Consider the following 18,524-nt stretch of genomic DNA (forward strand, 5'->3'; position numbering starts at 1 on the left):
ACCAACTATAGATGTACAACTCTCCTATTTCAGTGTCAGGTAGCATCACTACACTAGATGCAAGCTAATGCTTACCCAGCAGAGTGGCCTTTAGCCCTTATTTAGCTACTCCATTTTGTGTTGGAGTGTCACTTTATCCCACTATTTATCCCTAAGTAGACTAACTCTCCAAGACATACCTAACTTGGCTTTTTGGTAATTCCGCTGCCAGGCCTATGGTCTCTACGATCGGGCACTTTTATGTCCACACCAGGTACCTTAGTCTAATTATATTTATATATGGCTCCGCCCCCCCCACCCCACCCCTTCCCCTATGCATATAGCGGTGCTTATCCGCTGAATATCCCCCCTCCCCCCCATATATTTCGGCCCAAGAGTGGCTGACACTTATGCTAACCCTCCACAGACTGATATTTTGGTCTTAGGTAAGATATTATTAGAATGTGGAGTTTATACGCCGTCAATACAATATAAAATGAAGTTTTATTCTATCTCGCCTGAGCTATGATCTATTTTCATATCCAGATTTGAAATGTATTTCTCTTATTGTATGTGCATATGGTTTTCTCAATAATGCCTTTGTATAGACAATGTATTACTCTCTTTGTTGTAACTTTGGCCTTAGGGCGAGTCCTTTTTTTGTGATGATAAATGCTTTAACTTCAATAAAAAAAAATTATTTAAAAAAAAAAAAAAAAAAAAGCCCCCCAAAATAAAAACACCTCCTAATCTAACACTAAATCTTAAAAGGGCCTTTTGTAGGGCATTGCCTTAAAGCGATTAGCTCCATGGCCGCTGGTTCGGTTCCGCAACCACCTACGCTCCACGCTGCCTTTGCTCTGGATGAAGGTAGATGTCCTTGCGCTGGATGAAGATGGAGCAACCTGGAAGAAGACCTTCACTGCCGGACTTCAGGAATGGTGAGTACCTATTTTGGGGTTATACTTTTTGGGTCATTTTTGTCTTTTAGATTAGGGATTTTATTTTTAAATGGGCAGCAAAAGAGCTGATTGCTCTTTTAAGGGCAATGCCCATACAATTTAAGGGTTATTGCTAGTTTAGTGTTAGATTAGGGGGTGCTTTTTATTTTGGGGGGCTTTTTTATTTTTATAGGGGTATTAAATTAGGTTTAAAAAATTTATTTTGTATAATTTCGTTAATTTTTTTTGTAATTTAAGATTTTTTTTTATTTTTTGTAATATTAGATTTTTTCATTTTAATTTAATCATAGGGTTTTTTATGTAATGTTAGGGTTTTTTTATTTTAATTTTAAGTTAGGATTACTTTATTTTGGTACTTTTAAATTAATTTATTAAGAAGATAAACTTTTTTTATTTTTTGTAATTGGGGTTAACTTAGGGGTTGTTAGGTTAGGAGGCTTAGTGATTAGTTTAATTCTTAGCATTGTGTGGGGTTGGCAGTTTTGGGGTTAATAGTGTAATTAGGTAGTTGGCGTTGTGGGGGGTTGGCAGTTTAGGGGTTAATAGTGTAATTAGGTAGTTGGCATTGTGGGGGTTGGTGGTTTAGGGGTTAATATTATAGGTGAATGGTGGATTAGGGGTTAATCACTTTATTAGTTAGATTGTGATGTGGGTGAATGGCGGATTAGGGGTTAATTACTTTATTAGGTAGATTGCGATGTGGGCGAATGGCAGATTAGGGGTTAATAACTTTATTATGTACTTTGCGATGTAAGAGTTGTGGATTAGGGGTTAATACATTTTATTCAACGCAGGTGGGTGGGACCGCTGCACTACAGAAAATGGCCTCTGTACACGGCTTGTGCGTGCAGTGGTGGGGGCGTGGCCGGGCAGGAGCGGGCATGACCGAGCTAGTATATGTTTAAATGCTACACCCCTAGATCTAGATTTTTTGGGGGTGCTACACATATATATATATATATATATATATATATATATATATATATATATATATATATATATATATATATATATATATATATATATATATAGGTGTAGGACTCCATCAGTGTATTATTATTTAGTAAACTTGGAATTGACAGGAATTGCAATTTTTAGACGCACACTAACAGAAACATTCTCACACAAAAAAAAAACACCAAGAAACATGCAAAAACATTCAAACACATAAACAAAAACACTCTCTCACAGAACCATTATCTCTCACACAAACACAAAAACATTCAGAAAAACACACAGGCCCCTATTTATCAACCCGTCAACTTACTTGCATTCGCCGGCACCAATGCGCTCGCCTAAGATGCAAGCTCAATCCTATTGGCTGTTCCAATCAGCCAATAGGATTGAAGTTCAATCCTATTGGCTGATTGCATCAGCCAATAGGATTTTTTTTACCTTAATTCCGTTTGGCTGATAGAATTCTATCAGCCAATTGGAATCTAAGGGATGCCATCTTGGATGACGTCACTTAAAGGAACCTTCATTCGTCAGGTAGTCATCGGCCGAAGAGGATGCTCCACGTCGGATGTCTTGAAGATGGTCCTGCTCCGCGCCGGAAGGATGAAGATAGAAGATGCCGTCTGGATGAAGACTTCTGCCCATCTGGAGGACCACTTCTGCCCGGCTTGGATGAAGACGTCTGCCGGTAAGTCGATCTTCAGGGGGTTTTTTTAAGGTTGTGATGGGTGGGTTTTATTTTTAGGTTAGGGCTTTGGGCCGCAAAAGAGCTAACTGCCCTTTTAAGGGCAATGCCTATCCAAATGCCCTTTTCAGGGCAATGGGGAGCTTAGGTTTTTTTAGTTAGTATTTTTTTTGGGGGTTGTTTGTGTGGGTGGTGGGTTTTACTATTGGGGGGTTGTTTGTATTTTTTTTTTACAGGTAAAAGAGCTGATTACTTTGGGGAAATGCCCCGCAAAAGGCCCTTTTAAGGGCTATTGGTAGTTTAGTCTAGGCTAGGGTTTTTTTATTTGGGGGGGGGGTTATTTTGAAAGGGCTATTAGATTAGGTGTAATTAGTTTAAATTTCTGTAATTTGTTTATTATTTTCTGTAATTTAGTGGGGGGTTTTTGTACTTTAGACAATTGTATATAATTTAGTTAATTGTATGTCATTTATTTAATTGTATTTAATTGTAGTGTAGTGTTAGGTGTTATTGTAACTTAGGTTAGGTTTTATTTTACAGGTACTTTTGTATGTATTTTATCTAGGTAGTTATTAAATAGTTAATAACTATTTAATAACTATTGTACCTAGTTAAAATAAATACAAACTTGCCTGTAAAATAAAAATAAACCCTAAGAATGCTAAAATGTAACTATTAGTTATATTGTAGCTAGCTTAGGGTTTATTTTATAGGTAAGTATTAGTTTTAAATAGGAATAATGTAGTTAATGATAGTAATTTTATTTATATTTATTTAAATTAGATTTAAGTTAGGGTGTTTTAGGGTTAGACTTAGGTTTAGGGGTTATTAAATATAATATAGTGGCGGCGATGTTGGGGATGGCAGATTAGGGGTTAATAAATTAACATAATGTAGGTGGTGGCGGTGTAGGGGGGCAGATTAGAGATTAATAACATAATGTAGGTGGCGGCGGTGTTGGGGTGGTGGCTTAGGGTTAATAAGTATAATGTAGGTGGCGGCGGTGGCGGGGGTGGCAGATTAGGGGTGTTTAGACTCGGGGTATATGTTAGAGTGTTAGGTGTAAAAATAACTTTATTCTTCCATAGGCATCAATGGGATATCGGGCAGCAGCATAAGCTTTCGCTGCTTTCAGATTCCCATTGATCCCTATGGCATCTGCCGCCTCCAGGGCGGCGGATTGAAAACCAGGTACACAGGGCCGGAATAGGGCCGAGCGTATCTGGTAGAAATTTGTTAACTAGCACAAGTAGTCAGATAGTGCCAAATTTGCATTTGGAACATCTGTAATGACGTAAGCATCGTTCTGTGTCGGACTGAGACCGGCGGATCGTATGTTACGACACAAAATTCTACTTTTGCCGGTCTGTAGGGTTTGATAAATAATGGGAATCAGGCTTGCCACAATTACGCTGCGGAATTCCAGCGTATTTGCGATTGACGGCTTGATAAATAGGCCCCACAGTCTCGCACAGAAATGCTCTTACACACAAACACTCTTTCTTTCACACAAACACTTTCTCACTCAGAAACACCATTAAACATGAACACACAAACAAAACACTCAGAAACACACAGAAAACACACACAAAAAAACACGCATACAAGCAAAAAACATTCTCAAATTGGAACACTCACACACACACATGCAAAAACACACACAGGGTTTTTAGATAAACAGCGCTCAAAAGCTTAAACCTATAGGATGGAGATTTATATAAGATATGTAATGAATGCAAAATGTGGGAATTGCAATGAGAGGGTAAAAATGTGAAGTCTAAGATATATAAGACATAAAAACAATTAAATAAAAACATAGGCAGATTCTAATGTCCAAAAATATTAACGCTCTATTTATTAATATATATAAAAAAAAAAATCCACATATGATAAAATCATAATATAGATAAAAATCACAATATAGATAAAAATCACAAAATAAATTAAAAGCAAATGGGTTTGTCAACCTCTAAAGTGAAATAACAATCACTATTTTGGTATCCTTGGTAGTGCCTTATATTAGGCCTTTTTGGAAATCGCCAAATATGGTTTAGCGTATGCTTGTAATCCAAGAGTGTGAGGTATATAGTTCGACCTACTTCCAAATTTCCTTAATGTAGTGACAAATCCAAAAAAACTTTTTCTCTAGACCTCACTAAACTATAGGGCCTTCAATGCACACTCTTAAAAAACGTTATCTTCTCAAACACGTTCAAATAAGAAATAAATTCAATTAAAGTATGGAGAGTGGCGCCCATATAACAAATGGGCTGAAGGTAGATAATATATATAAGGATGATTCAACTATCCATACACTGCATGTAAATATATTTGAACATATATACTATACAAAAATCTATATAAAATATACAATCCCCTAATAGTGTATGTATATATACGATGTATAATGTGCTCTAAAAAACATAAAACATAAATCTTAATCAAACATAGATAAAATATCATTTACTTTTATACATATAAAACACAATATTACAAGATATTCTAATTAGTGTTGTGGCCACAACTGCTAAAAAATGATAAGGAATATTCCAAAAAAATACAAAGTATCCAGAGAAATATTGTTTTGTATTGTCGCTGCTAAATGCGATTACTGAGTATCAGTCTATTTTCAATTTGTAGATACTGAGTACACACTTAAAAGGGTGTATTTTATAAACGTGTTTACCCTGCATGTACAACGTGTGAAATCCACGTAATCCACAGTTTATAATAAAAACATATCTTGATATTAGAGTAATCAGCTTTCTCCAGCCGTTGTTTTTTCCAAATTAACACGTGGCAATGTGGTAGCCAATAGATGAACAGATCTTCGTTTAAACAAATGCTGTAATAATTGCAAGTTGATATCCAACACTAATTAGAATATATTGTAATATTGTGTTTTATATGTATAAAAGTAAATTATATTTTATCTATGTTTGATTAAGATTTATGTTTTATATTTTTTAGAGCACATTATACGTCGTATATATACATACACTATTAGGGGATTGTATATTTTATATAGATTTTGTATAGTATTTATGTTCAAATATATTTACATGCAGTGTATGGATAGTTGAATCATCCTTATATATAATATTATCTACCTTCAGCCCATTTGTTATATGGGCGCCACTCTCCATACTTTAATTGAATTTATTCCTTAATGTAGTGAGGTAGACCGATGCTGGAGCCAGTTATGGAAATCCCCTTCAGCTCTTCTCTTGGCTTCCGCATTTTTTTGAATAAACACTCTGTCGGCTCTACAGCTCTCCAAAACTACGGTGTCCTTATTGGGACAAAAGGAGTCTTTTGTTTGCATATCAAAACAGTATCCTAGCAAAGCATTTCGACTGACACAGCAGCCTTTGTCAAGCTCTAATTTTGAGTGGCTCACCCATGTGCATGACTATTTCTTCAACAAAGGATATCTAAAGAATGAAGCAAATTAGATAATAGAAGTAAATTGGAATGGTGTTTAAATTTGTATTCTCTGTCTAAATCGTGAAAGAAGAAATTGGGGTTTAATGTCCCTTTAATATCTGCCCCTGTAATTATCAGTGATAATCTTACGAAAGCTGAGAGACAGGCACCTGCACTGGTTGTGCTCTTTAGCTCCACCTGCCTGTCAGCTGCAAGCTGTGAAATCATCTTCACAGCTATAAAAGGCAGCCTCATAGACCCCTCCCTGCCCTGGCATTCTAGTTCTACCAGTTTGTTAGTGCCTCTGACCTTGCCTAGTTTCCTAGGTTTGTTGTTTGTTTTTACATTTTTTAATCTTTTATTGAGGTTGTTAGAAGATAGTGAAAGAAAGGGTAGGTCTTGTAAGGGCGCTAATAGCTGAAGATACTTATGTGAAATAATTTATATTATCTGTGATAAATATTTGTGAAAAAAGAAAATAGGAACAGTATCTAAAAAAACAAGTGATTTATTTGATTACAATATGGTTGGAAAAAATAGAGACGTCTCTAGTACAATTCAATAAAAAACAATAATAGAATATAGCATAAAAATGATAAAAAGTTGTACTGCTTAGTACTTCATGAGAAATTTAGATTAATGTTTAATAGTGTAGTCACGAAGAAAATTCTGTTGGAGTGTGACTAAACAGTTAGCCAAGATTTCTCGTGAGTTATTAAGTTTGTTTACAGTTACACATAAAATTATATTTAAAATACCAATGTCGGCTTGATAAGACTTCTGCAAAGGCTGTATATTGCCCAAAAAATTAAAATGGAGCCTAAAGAGGAGCTGTGCATAGGAGGAAAATTATATCGGGTTATGCTCTAGCTCGGATTGAGTCAATCCTTATATCTGTGTTCTCAGCGAACTAATTGACATGTCCATACATATGAACCAAGAGAAATGTCCAGTAATATTATACTGCTAGTAGTGTAGGATTACAGTTCGCAATCTTTAATGCAGATGGTACCTTATAGTAAGCTTTAAACAGCAGCAGGGAATCCTGTGCGTCCTGCGGCTCAGTTCCTCCGACAGTGTCCTCGTGTTGTTGGCGTCTGACGTCACACCCGATGTGCGGGGGCTTGTCTTGCGTCTGCCAATCACTGCTTAGACAGTTGTGAGTATCCAAAATGCCTTTTTACGTCCGATATTGTGTATTCACAATTCTTCTTCTATCAGATACCTGTACTTATTTAGGTACCGATCAGCAAAGAAGTATCCGTTGTGAGTAAGTTCACCTGCACTTAGTGCTGTTAGCACGCAGGTTCCGATGAAATCTCTCCTCAGTGTCCTCTGTTGATAGTCAACCCGGGTTGGTTCAAACAGCTGATAAAATAGTGGAGTCAAGAAAACAGTCCTCAGGGGAACTTACTCACAACGGATACTTCTTTGCTGATCGGTACCTAAATAAGTACAGGTATCTGATAGAAGAAGAATTGTGAATACACAATATCGGACGTAAAAAGGCATTTTGGATACTCACAACTGTCTAAGCAGTGATTGGCAGACGCAAGACAAGCCCCCGCACATCGGGTGTGACGTCAGACGCCAACAACACGAGGACACTGTCGGAGGAACTGAGCCGCAGGACGCACAGGATTCCCTTCTGCTGTTTAAAGCTTACTATAAGGTACCATCTGCATTAAAGATTGCGAACTGTAATCCTACACTACTAGCAGTATAATATTACTGGACATTTCTCTTGGTTCATATGTATGGACATGTCAATTAGTTCGCTGAGAACACAGATATAAGGATTGACTCAATCCGAGCTAGAGCATAACCCGATATAATTTTCCTCCTATGCACAGCTCCTCTTTAGGCTCCATTTTAATTTTTTGGGCAATATACAGCCTTTGCAGAAGTCTTATCAAGCCGACATTGGTATTTTAAATATAATTTTATGTGTAACTGTAAACAAACTTAATAACTCACGAGAAATCTTGGCTAACTGTTTAGTCACACTCCAACAGAATTTTCTTCGTGACTACACTATTAAACATTAATCTAAATTTCTCATGAAGTACTAAGCAGTACAACTTTTTATCATTTTTATGCTATATTCTATTATTGTTTTTTATTGAATTGTACTAGAGACGTCTCTATTTTTCCAACCATATTGTAATCAAATAAATCACTTGTTTTTTTAGATACTGTTCCTATTTTCTTTTTTCACAAATATTTATCACAGATAATATAAATTATTTCACATAAGTATCTTCAGCTATTAGCGCCCTTACAAGACCTACCCTTTCTTTCACTATACACTATTTTTAGATTGAAGGATCTAAAACACTGTAAGCGGTCTGATACTCTATATACCAGCGCACTATTTTTTCACAATCTTTCACATCGTTGTTAGAAGATACATCAGTTAGTAAACAGGTTACAGAAAATATATATGATACATCAGCTATTATAGAATGATGACAACAAAGTACTTAAATATGTCGATTCTGCACATGCCGCTAAAGGTTGTCAGAAGACAGAAATTTACACAACAATTGTACTGAATAAAATAACTTGGAACCTCTTTTTAACATTTATATTTCCTCACACACTTCAAAGTGTCACTGATGTACCCATGAAACCTTAATTCACATATATAGGAAAGTTAATGATACAAACAGTTACTTTTGGACCATGAAATAGTAATAATATTATTATATGAAATTTTATGCAACTTAGAAAAGCGAGTAGTGTAGATATACTATAGAATAGTTTCTAAGTATTCTAAGTTGTATTTCTTTTTACAGTTTTCGGATTTGCAGTAACATCATATACAGATCTAGACTCATGGTCCATTTTTTATACCACAGGGGATTTGTATTGACAAGCTCATAATGGAAAGTATATTCAAGGGGTAATTGATTGCATTTAAACCATGCACACACACATTTAAATCTCCAAAAAAGCTCTTCTAAATCTCAAATATCTGCATTACTTACACACTGTCAATTTTAAATAAAAAAATTTATACAGATATGTACCCTTTTTTGTAGTATTGAGTTAAAGAACTCATGACCATACTAAAAAATGTCAATTTTACAGTTCTTAAAAACATAGAAATTACTGAACAATTTACTTCACATTTTAGAATATATAATGATTTAAAAAGCAGTGTTTAAAACATAACACTGAGCTGTACTTACATATATGGCAGCTGGCTATATACAGTGCACTCATACTTTAGACATACACTAATCATTTTTTTCTCACTGATGATATATATTATAGGGGGTACAGAGCTTCCATCAATATAAATCTATAATAATAATAATTTCATTTGCATTTTGCCACAAATTTTGTTTGTTATCATTTAATTTCCTTAGTTTTAATGTAGGCTCATATATAACAGTGCCTTTTAGCCAATGGGTTAAGAATTATTTTAATTAAGTAGCTTATAAGCACAAGGCAATTAGATTTATTATACTGAGCTATGAGTCACTTTTTGGATAATTCATTATGAAGTGACTGCTTACAGCAAAAATTAAACCAGCGTATTTGAGATCAAAAGCCCTCTGTTCTATTACCAATCTATGTTATTCTGTCACTAGAAAGGATACCAGTATCCTATATGATAATAACAGCCCATAAAAAGTTTATGAATTTCACCAGTTCATGCTCATGTGAAATGTGCTCACTAATGGTCTATGCATGATACATCCAACACATGTGTTACTAAATCTTACAAATATGACATTTCAAATCTAATATTTTAATGTAAGATGTATGCTGAAGTATTTTCAGTAAAGTTGATCATTATCATCTGTCCATTCAAATAAAACTTTACCTAATGTATACAACTCAGTAATAGAAACAACTAAAATAAAACATATTTAAGGTACATTTGAATAATATATATTTACAGACTCCTAATGAACATGCATAGCTAAAGCATTTTATTTATTTACATCATTTTTTTAAATTGTATTTTACACAAATATTATGGCTAGATTACGAGTTGAGCGCTACATATGCATATTTAGACATTTTGCACCTGATACCTCATATCTTTGAGCCCTTATAATTTTTTATTGCAATTTTTAAAATAATTTATATTAGATAGTGTTATTATGAGTGTAACTGTACTTTAAAACTAAATTTTGATGTGTTTTGTGCAACTTTTTAGTCAAGTGTAACAGTTAACCAGGGCTCTGAGTTTGTGCTATCCCGACGTATGTTAAATTCAGTTTTGCTTGAGTGAAAGTGTTTACTTTAAACTTGTAATACACTTGCTACTTCCAACTCTCACAAAGAGCCGCAATAAACCCCTTATCGCAAACACACAACAGTTAGCACACCACTTGTAATCTAGACCTACAGTATATTCGTTACCTTTCAGATGTATTATATCTTCAAAAAATATTTTTTTATTAATTTAAGGAGCAATTGAAATCCATCCACACCAAATGAATTATTGCAATAGAATGTACTATATTTTACAACAATTATATAGATGAAAATAGAAATATATTTCTTTTTTGGGTGGCCCTTAAACCTTACTCCACAAATGAAAGGTGAGGTCAGTAAATTAAGTAACAAATTTGGTCCATTAAATAGACACCATCCTAGTAGTAATGGAGTAAGTCTTAAAATAACCCCTTTGTGGGGTCATATAAACCATGAACAAACTTATTGGGAGATAATACCCATAGGTTAAATCACTTGAAAGTGATTCAGCATAACTTGACGAAGCTGACAAGAAATTATCATCTGAACATCTCTATGTAAAAATAGGAAGATATTTTACCTCAAAATGTTCTTAGCCCATAATAGTAAGTGTTCAGTGAAAAGTTATCCTTTAATTACTGAAAAACAATAACAAAACAGCCAATCAGCTTCATTAGTACTGATGTTAAACTTTGCTTTACCGTGATCTCATGCAATTTCACTTAAATCTCGCAAGATTTCATAGTAAATTTCCTTAAACAGATGTATGCTCCCTTGCAAGTCCAGGGTCTAGCATACAAATTGGCTGCTGAAAATCCCTTTAAAATGGGATGTGGCTACTGAGGAAATTATTTCAGGTGCTTTCAATATTTGGGTATCATGCCCCTTTAAACGTTTCCCCAATGTTAAGGCAAAAGTTTCTTATAAGTCTTATGTATCCTCAGAAGTGGTGGGTGGAGATTGGCTTTAGACAAAAAATCGGCTAAATTTAGAGTTCTGCGGCCAAAGGGGTGCGTTAGCTACGCATGCTTTTTTTCCCCCGCACCTGTTAAATGCCACTGGTATTTAGAGTTCTCAGAAGGGCTGCGTTAGGCTCCAAAAAGGGAGCGTATAGCATAATTTACCGCCACTGCAACTCTAAATGCCAGCGGTGCTTACGGACGCGGCCAGCTTCAAAAACGTGCTCATGCGCGATTCCCCCATAGGAAACAATGGGGCAGTTTGAGCTGAAAAAAAACCTAACACCTGCAAAAATGCAGCGTTCAGCTCATAACGCAGCCCCATTGTTTCCTATGGGGAAACACTTCCTAAGTCTGCACCTAACACCCTAACATGTACCCCGAGGCTAAACACCCCTAACCTTACACTTATTAACCCCTAATCTGCTGCCCCCGCTATCGCTGCCCCCTGCATATTATTTTTAACCCCTAATCTGCCGCTCCGTACACTGCAGCAACCTACGTTATCCCTATGTACCCCTAATCTGCTGCCCCTAAAACCGCCGACCCCTATATTATATTTATTAACCCCTAATCTGCCGCCTCCAACGTCGCCGCCACCTACCTACAATTATTAACCCCTAATCTGCCGACCGGACCTCATCGCTACTATAATAAATGTATTAACCCCTAATCCGCCTCACTCCGGCCTCAAAAACCCTATAATAAATAGTATTAACCCCTAATCTGCCCTCCCTAACATCGCCGACACCTAACTTCAAGTATTAACCCCTAATCTGCCGACCGGACCTTGCCGCTACTCTAATAAATGTATTAACCCCGAAAGCTAAGTCTAACCCTAACCCTAACACCCCCCTAAGTTAAATATAATTTTATTCTAACGAAATAAAATAATTCTTATTAAATAAATTATTCCTATTTAAAGCTAAATACTTACCTGTAAAATAAACCCTAATGTAGCTACAATATAAATAATAATTATATTGTAGCTATTTTAGGATTTATATTTATTTTACAGGCAAATTTGTATTTATTTTAACCAGGTACAATAGCTATTAAATAGTTAACTATTTAATAGCTACCTAGTTAAAATAATTACAAAATTACCTGTAAAATAAATCCTAACCTAAGTTACAATTAAACCTAACACTACACTATCAATAAATTAATTAATTAAATAAACTATCTACAATTATCTACAATTAAATCAACAAAACTAAATTACAAAAAAAACAAACACTAAATTACAAAAACAAACAAACACTAAATTACAAAAAATAAAAAAAGATTACAAGAATTTTAAACTAATTACACCTACCCTAAGCCCCCTAAAAAAATAACAAAGCCCCCCAAAATAAAAAAATGCCCTACCCTATTCTAAAATAAAAATTAAACAGCTATTTTACCTTACCAGCCCTTAAAAGGGCCTTTTGCGGGGCATGCCCCAAAGAAAACAGCTCTTTTGCATTTAAATAAACATACAATACCCCCCCCCCCAACATTACAACCCACCACCCACATACCCCTAATCTAACCCAAACACCCCTTAAAAAACCTAACACTAAGCCCCTGAAGATCTTCCTACCTTATCTTTACCACGCCGGGTATCACCGATCCGTCCAGAAGAGGCTCTGAAGTCTTCCTCCTATCCGGCAAGAAGAGGACATCCGGACCGGCAAACATCTTCATCCAAGCGGCATCTTCTATCTTCTTCCATCCAGCGAGGAGCGGGACCATCTTCAAGCAGCCGACGCGGAGCTATCCTTCTTCACCGATGGACTAACGACGAATGAAGGTTCCTTTAAGGGACGTCATCCAAGATGGCGTCCCTCGAATTCCGATTGGCTGATAAAATTCTATCAGCCAATCGGAATTAAGGTAGGAAAAATCTGATTGGCTGATTGAATCAGCCAATCAGATTCAAGTTCAATCCGATTGGCTGATCCAATCAGCCAATCAGATTGAGCTTGCATTCTATTGGCTGTTCCAATCAGCCAATAGAATGCAAGCTCAATCCGATTGGCTGATCCACGCTGGATGGAAGAAGATAGTAGATGCCGCTTGGATAAAGATGTTTGACGGTCCGGATGTCCTTTTCTTGCCGGATAGGAGGAAGACTTTGGACCCTCTTCTGGACCTCTTCTTGCCGGATAGGAGGAAGACTTCGGAGCCTCTTCTGGACAGATCGGTGATACCCGGCGTGGTGAAGATAAGGTAGGAAGATCTTCAGGGGCTTAGTGTTAGGATTTTTAAGGGGTGTTTGGGTTAGATTAGGGGTATGTGGGTGGTGGGTTGTAATGTTGTGGGGGGGTATTGTATGTTTATTTAAATGCAAAAGAGCTGTTTTCTTTGGGGAATGCTCCACAAAAGGCCCTTTTAAGGGCTGGTAAGGTAAAAGAGCTGTTTAATTTTTATTTTAGAATAGGGTAGGGCATTTTTTTATTTTGGGGGGCTTTGTTATTTTTTTAGGTGGCTTAGGGTAGGTGTAATTAATTTAACATTCTTGTAACCTTTTTTTATTTTTTGTAGTTTAGTGTTTGTTTTTGTAATTTAGTGTTTTTTTTTTTTTGTAATTTAGTTTAGTTGATTTAATTGTAGATAATTGTAGGTAGTTTATTTAATTAATTTATTGATAGTGTAGTGTTAGGTTTAATTGTAACTTAGGTTAGGATTTATTTTACAGGTAATTTTGTAATTATTTTAACTAGGTAGCTATTAAATAGTTATTAACTATTTAATAGCTATTGTACCTGGTTAAAATAAATACAAAGTTGCCTGTAAAATAAATATAAATCCTAAAATAGCTACAATATAATTATTATTTATATTGTAGATATATTAGGGTTTATTTTACAGGTAAGAATTTAGCTTTAAATAGGAATAATTTATTTAATAAGAATTATTTTATTTCGTTAGAATAAAATTATATTTAATTTAGGGGGGTGTTAGGGTTAGGGTTAGACTTTGCTTTAGGGGTTAATACATTTATTAGAGTAGCGGCGGGGTCTGGTCAGCAGATTAGGGGTTAATACTTGAAGTTAGGTGTCGGCGATGTTAGGGAGGGCAGATTAGGGGTTAATACTATTTATTATAGGGTTTTTGAGGCGGGAGTGAGGCGGATTAGGGGTTAATACATTTATTATAGTAGCGGTGAGGTCCGGTCGGCAGATTAGGGGTTAATAAGTGTAGGTAGGTAGCGGCGACGTTGGGGGGGGGGCAGATTAGGGGGTAATAAATATTATGTAGGTGTCGCCGATGTTAGGGGCAGCAGATTAGGGGTACATAGGGATATTGTAGGTGGCGGTGGTGTGCGGTCGGCAAATTAGGGGTTAAAAAATGTATTAGAGTGGCGGCGATGTGGGGGGGGCCTCGGTTTAGGGGTACATAGGTAGTTTATGGGTGTTAGTGTACTTTAGAGCACAGTAGTTAAGAGCTTTATGAACCGGTGTTAGCCCAGAAAGCTCTTAACTCCTGGCTTTTCTCTGCGGCTGGAGTCTTGTCATTAGATTTCTAACGCTCACTTCAGCCAAGACTCTAAATACCGGCGTTAGAAAGATCCCATTGAAAAGACAGGATACGCAATTGGCGTAGGGGATCTGCGGTATGGAAAAGTTGCGGCTGGAAAGTGAGCGTTAGACCCTTTCCTGACTGACTCTAAATACCAGCGGGTGGTAAAAAAAAAGATAGAAGATGCCGCTTGGATAAAGATGTTTGACGGTCCGGATGTCCTCTTCTTGCCGGATAGGAGGAAGACTTTGGACCCTCTTCTGGACCTCTTCTTGCTGGATAGGAGGAAGACTTCGGAGCCTCTTCTGGACAGATCGGTGATACCCGGCGTGGTGAAGATAAGGTAGGAAGATCTTCAGGGGCTTAGTGTTAGGATTTTTAAGGGGTGTTTGGGTTATATTAGGGGTATGTGGGTGGTGGGTTGTAATGTTGTGGGGGGGTATTGTATGTTTATTTAAATGCAAAAGAGCTGTTTTCTTTGGGGAATGCTCTACAAAAGGCCCTTTTAAGGGCTGGTAAGGTAAAAGAGCTGTTTAATTTTTATTTTAGAATAGGGTAGGGCATTTTTTTATTTTGGGGGGCTTTGTTATTTTTTTAGGTGGCTTAGGGTAGGTGTAATTAATTTAACATTCTTGTAACCTTTTTTTATTTTTTGTAGTTTAGTGTTTGTTTTTGTAATTTAGTGTTTGTTTTTTTTTGTAATTTAGTTTAGTTGATTTAATTGTAGATAATTGTAGGTAGTTTATTTAATTAATTTATTGATAGTGTAGTGTTAGGTTTAATTGTAACTTAGGTTAGGATTTATTTTACAGGTAATTTTGTAATTATTTTAACTAGGTAGCTATTAAATAGTTATTAACTATTTAATAGCTATTGTACCTGGTTAAAATAAATACAAAGTTGCCTGTAAAATAAATATAAATCCTAAAATAGCTACAATATAATTATTATTTATATTGTAGATATATTAGGGTTTATTTTACAGGTAAGAATTTAGCTTTAAATAGGAATAATTTATTTAATAAGAATTATTTTATTTCGTTAGAATAAAATTATATTTAATTTAGGGGGGTGTTAGGGTTAGGGTTAGACTTTGCTTTAGGGGTTAATACATTTATTAGAGTAGCGGCGGGGTCTGGTCAGCAGATTAGGGGTTAATACTTGAAGTTAGGTGTCGGCGATGTTAGGGAGGGCAGATTAGGGGTTAATACTATTTATTATAGGGTTTTTGAGGCGGGAGTGAGGCGGATTAGGGGTTAATACATTTATTATAGTAGCGGTGAGGTCCGGTCGGCAGATTAGGGGTTAATAAGTGTAGGTAGGTAGCGGCGACGTTGGGGGGGGCAGATTAGGGGGTAATAAATATTATGTAGGTGTCGCCGATGTTAGGGGCAGCAGATTAGGGGTACATAGGGATATTGTAGGTGGCGGTGGTGTGCGGTCGGCAAATTAGGGGTTAAAAAATTTATTAGAGTGGCGGCGATGTGGGGGGGCCTCGGTTTAGGGGTACATAGGTAGTTTATGGGTGTTAGTGTACTTTAGAGCACAGTAGTTAAGAGCTTTATGAACCGGTGTTAGCCCAGAAAGCTCTTAACTCCTGGCTTTTCTCTGCGGCTGGAGTCTTGTCGTTAGATTTCTAACGCTCACTTCAGCCAAGACTCTAAATACCGGCGTTAGAAAGATCCCATTGAAAAGACAGGATACGCAATTGGCGTAGGGGATCTGCGGTATGGAAAAGTTGCGGCTGGAAAGTGAGCGTTAGACCCTTTCCTGACTGACTCTAAATACCAGCGGGTGGTAAAAAAAAGATAGAAGATGCCGCTTGGATAAAGATGTTTGACGGTCCGGATGTCCTCTTCTTGCCGGATAGGAGGAAGACTTTGGACCCTCTTCTGGACCTCTTCTTGCCGGATAGGAGGAAGACTTCGGAGCCTCTTCTGGACAGATCGGTGATACCCGGCGTGGTGAAGATAAGGTAGGAAGATCTTCAGGGGCTTAGTGTTAGGATTTTTAAGGGGTGTTTGGGTTAGATTAGGGGTATGTGGGTGGTGGGTTGTAATGTTGTGGGGGGGTATTGTATGTTTATTTAAATGCAAAAGAGCTGTTTTCTTTGGGGAATGCTCCACAAAAGGCCCTTTTAAGGGCTGGTAAGGTAAAAGAGCTGTTTAATTTTTATTTTAGAATAGGGTAGGGCATTTTTTTATTTTGGGGGGCTTTGTTATTTTTTTAGGTGGCTTAGGGTAGGTGTAATTAATTTAACATTCTTGTAACCTTTTTTTATTTTTTGTAATTTAGTGTTTGTTTTTGTAATTTAGTGTTTTTTTTTTTTGTAATTTAGTTTAGTTGATTTAATTGTAGATAATTGTAGGTAGTTTATTTATTTAATTAATTTATTGATAGTGTAGTGTTAGGTTTAATTGTAACTTAGGTTAGGATTTATTTTACAGGTAATTTTGTAATTATTTTAACTAGGTAGCTATTAAATAGTTATTAACTATTTAATAGCTATTGTACCTGGTTAAAATAAATACAAAGTTGCCTGTAAAATAAATATAAATCCTAAAATAGCTACAATATAATTATTATTTATATTGTAGCTATATTAGGGTTTATTTTACAGGTAAGAATTTAGCTTTAAATAGGAATAATTTATTTAATAAGAATTATTTTATTTCGTTAGAATAAAATTATATTTAATTTAGGGGGGTGTTAGGGTTAGGGTTAGACTTTGCATTAGGGGTTAATACATTTATTAGAGTAGCGGCGGGGTCTGGTCAGCAGATTAGGGGTTAATACTTGAAGTTAGGTGTCGGCGATGTTAGGGAGGGCAGATTAGGGGTTAATACTATTTATTATAGGGTTTTTGAGGCGGGAGTGAGGCGGATTAGGGGTTAATACATTTATTATAGTAGCGGTGAGGTCCGGTCGGCAGATTAGGGGTTAATAAGTGTAGGTAGGTAGCGGCGACGTTGGGGGGGGCAGATTAGGGGGTAATAAATATTATGTAGGTGTTGCCGATGTTAGGGGCAGCAGATTAGGGGTACATAGGGATATTGTAGGTGGCGGTGGTGTGCGGTCGGCAAATTAGGGGTTAAAAAATTTATTAGAGTGGCGGGGGCCTCGGTTTAGGGGTACATAGGTAGTTTATGGGTTTTAGTGTACTTTAGAGCACAGTAGTTAAGAGCTTTATGAACCGGTGTTAGCCCAGAAAGCTCTTAACTCCTGGCTTTTCTCTGCGGCTGGAGTCTTGTCGTTAGATTTCTAACGCTCACTTCAGCCAAGACTCTAAATACCGGCGTTAGAAAGATCCCATTGAAAAGACAGGATACGCAATTGGCGTAGGGGATCTGCGGTATGGAAAAGTTGCGGCTGGAAAGTGAGCGTTAGACCCTTTCCTGACTGACTCTAAATACCAGCGGGTGGTAAAAAAAAGATAGAAGATGCCGCTTGGATAAAGATGTTTGACGGTCCGGATGTCCTCTTCTTGCCGGATAGGAGGAAGACTTTGGACCCTCTTCTGGACCTCTTCTTGCCGGATAGGAGGAAGACTTCGGAGCCTCTTCTGGACAGATCGGTGATACCCGGCGTGGTGAAGATAAGGTAGGAAGATCTTCAGGGGCTTAGTGTTAGGATTTTTAAGGGGTGTTTGGGTTAGATTAGGGGTATGTGGGTGGTGGGTTGTAATGTTGTGGGGGGTATTGTATGTTTATTTAAATGCAAAAGAGCTGTTTTCTTTGGGGAATGCTCCACAAAAGGCCCTTTTAAGGGCTGGTAAGGTAAAAGAGCTGTTTAATTTTTATTTTAGAATAGGGTAGGGCATTTTTTTATTTTGGG

The sequence above is a fragment of the Bombina bombina genome, chromosome 2 (genome assembly GCF_027579735.1).
Source record: "Bombina bombina isolate aBomBom1 chromosome 2, aBomBom1.pri, whole genome shotgun sequence".
NCBI lineage: Eukaryota > Metazoa > Chordata > Amphibia > Anura > Bombinatoridae > Bombina > Bombina bombina.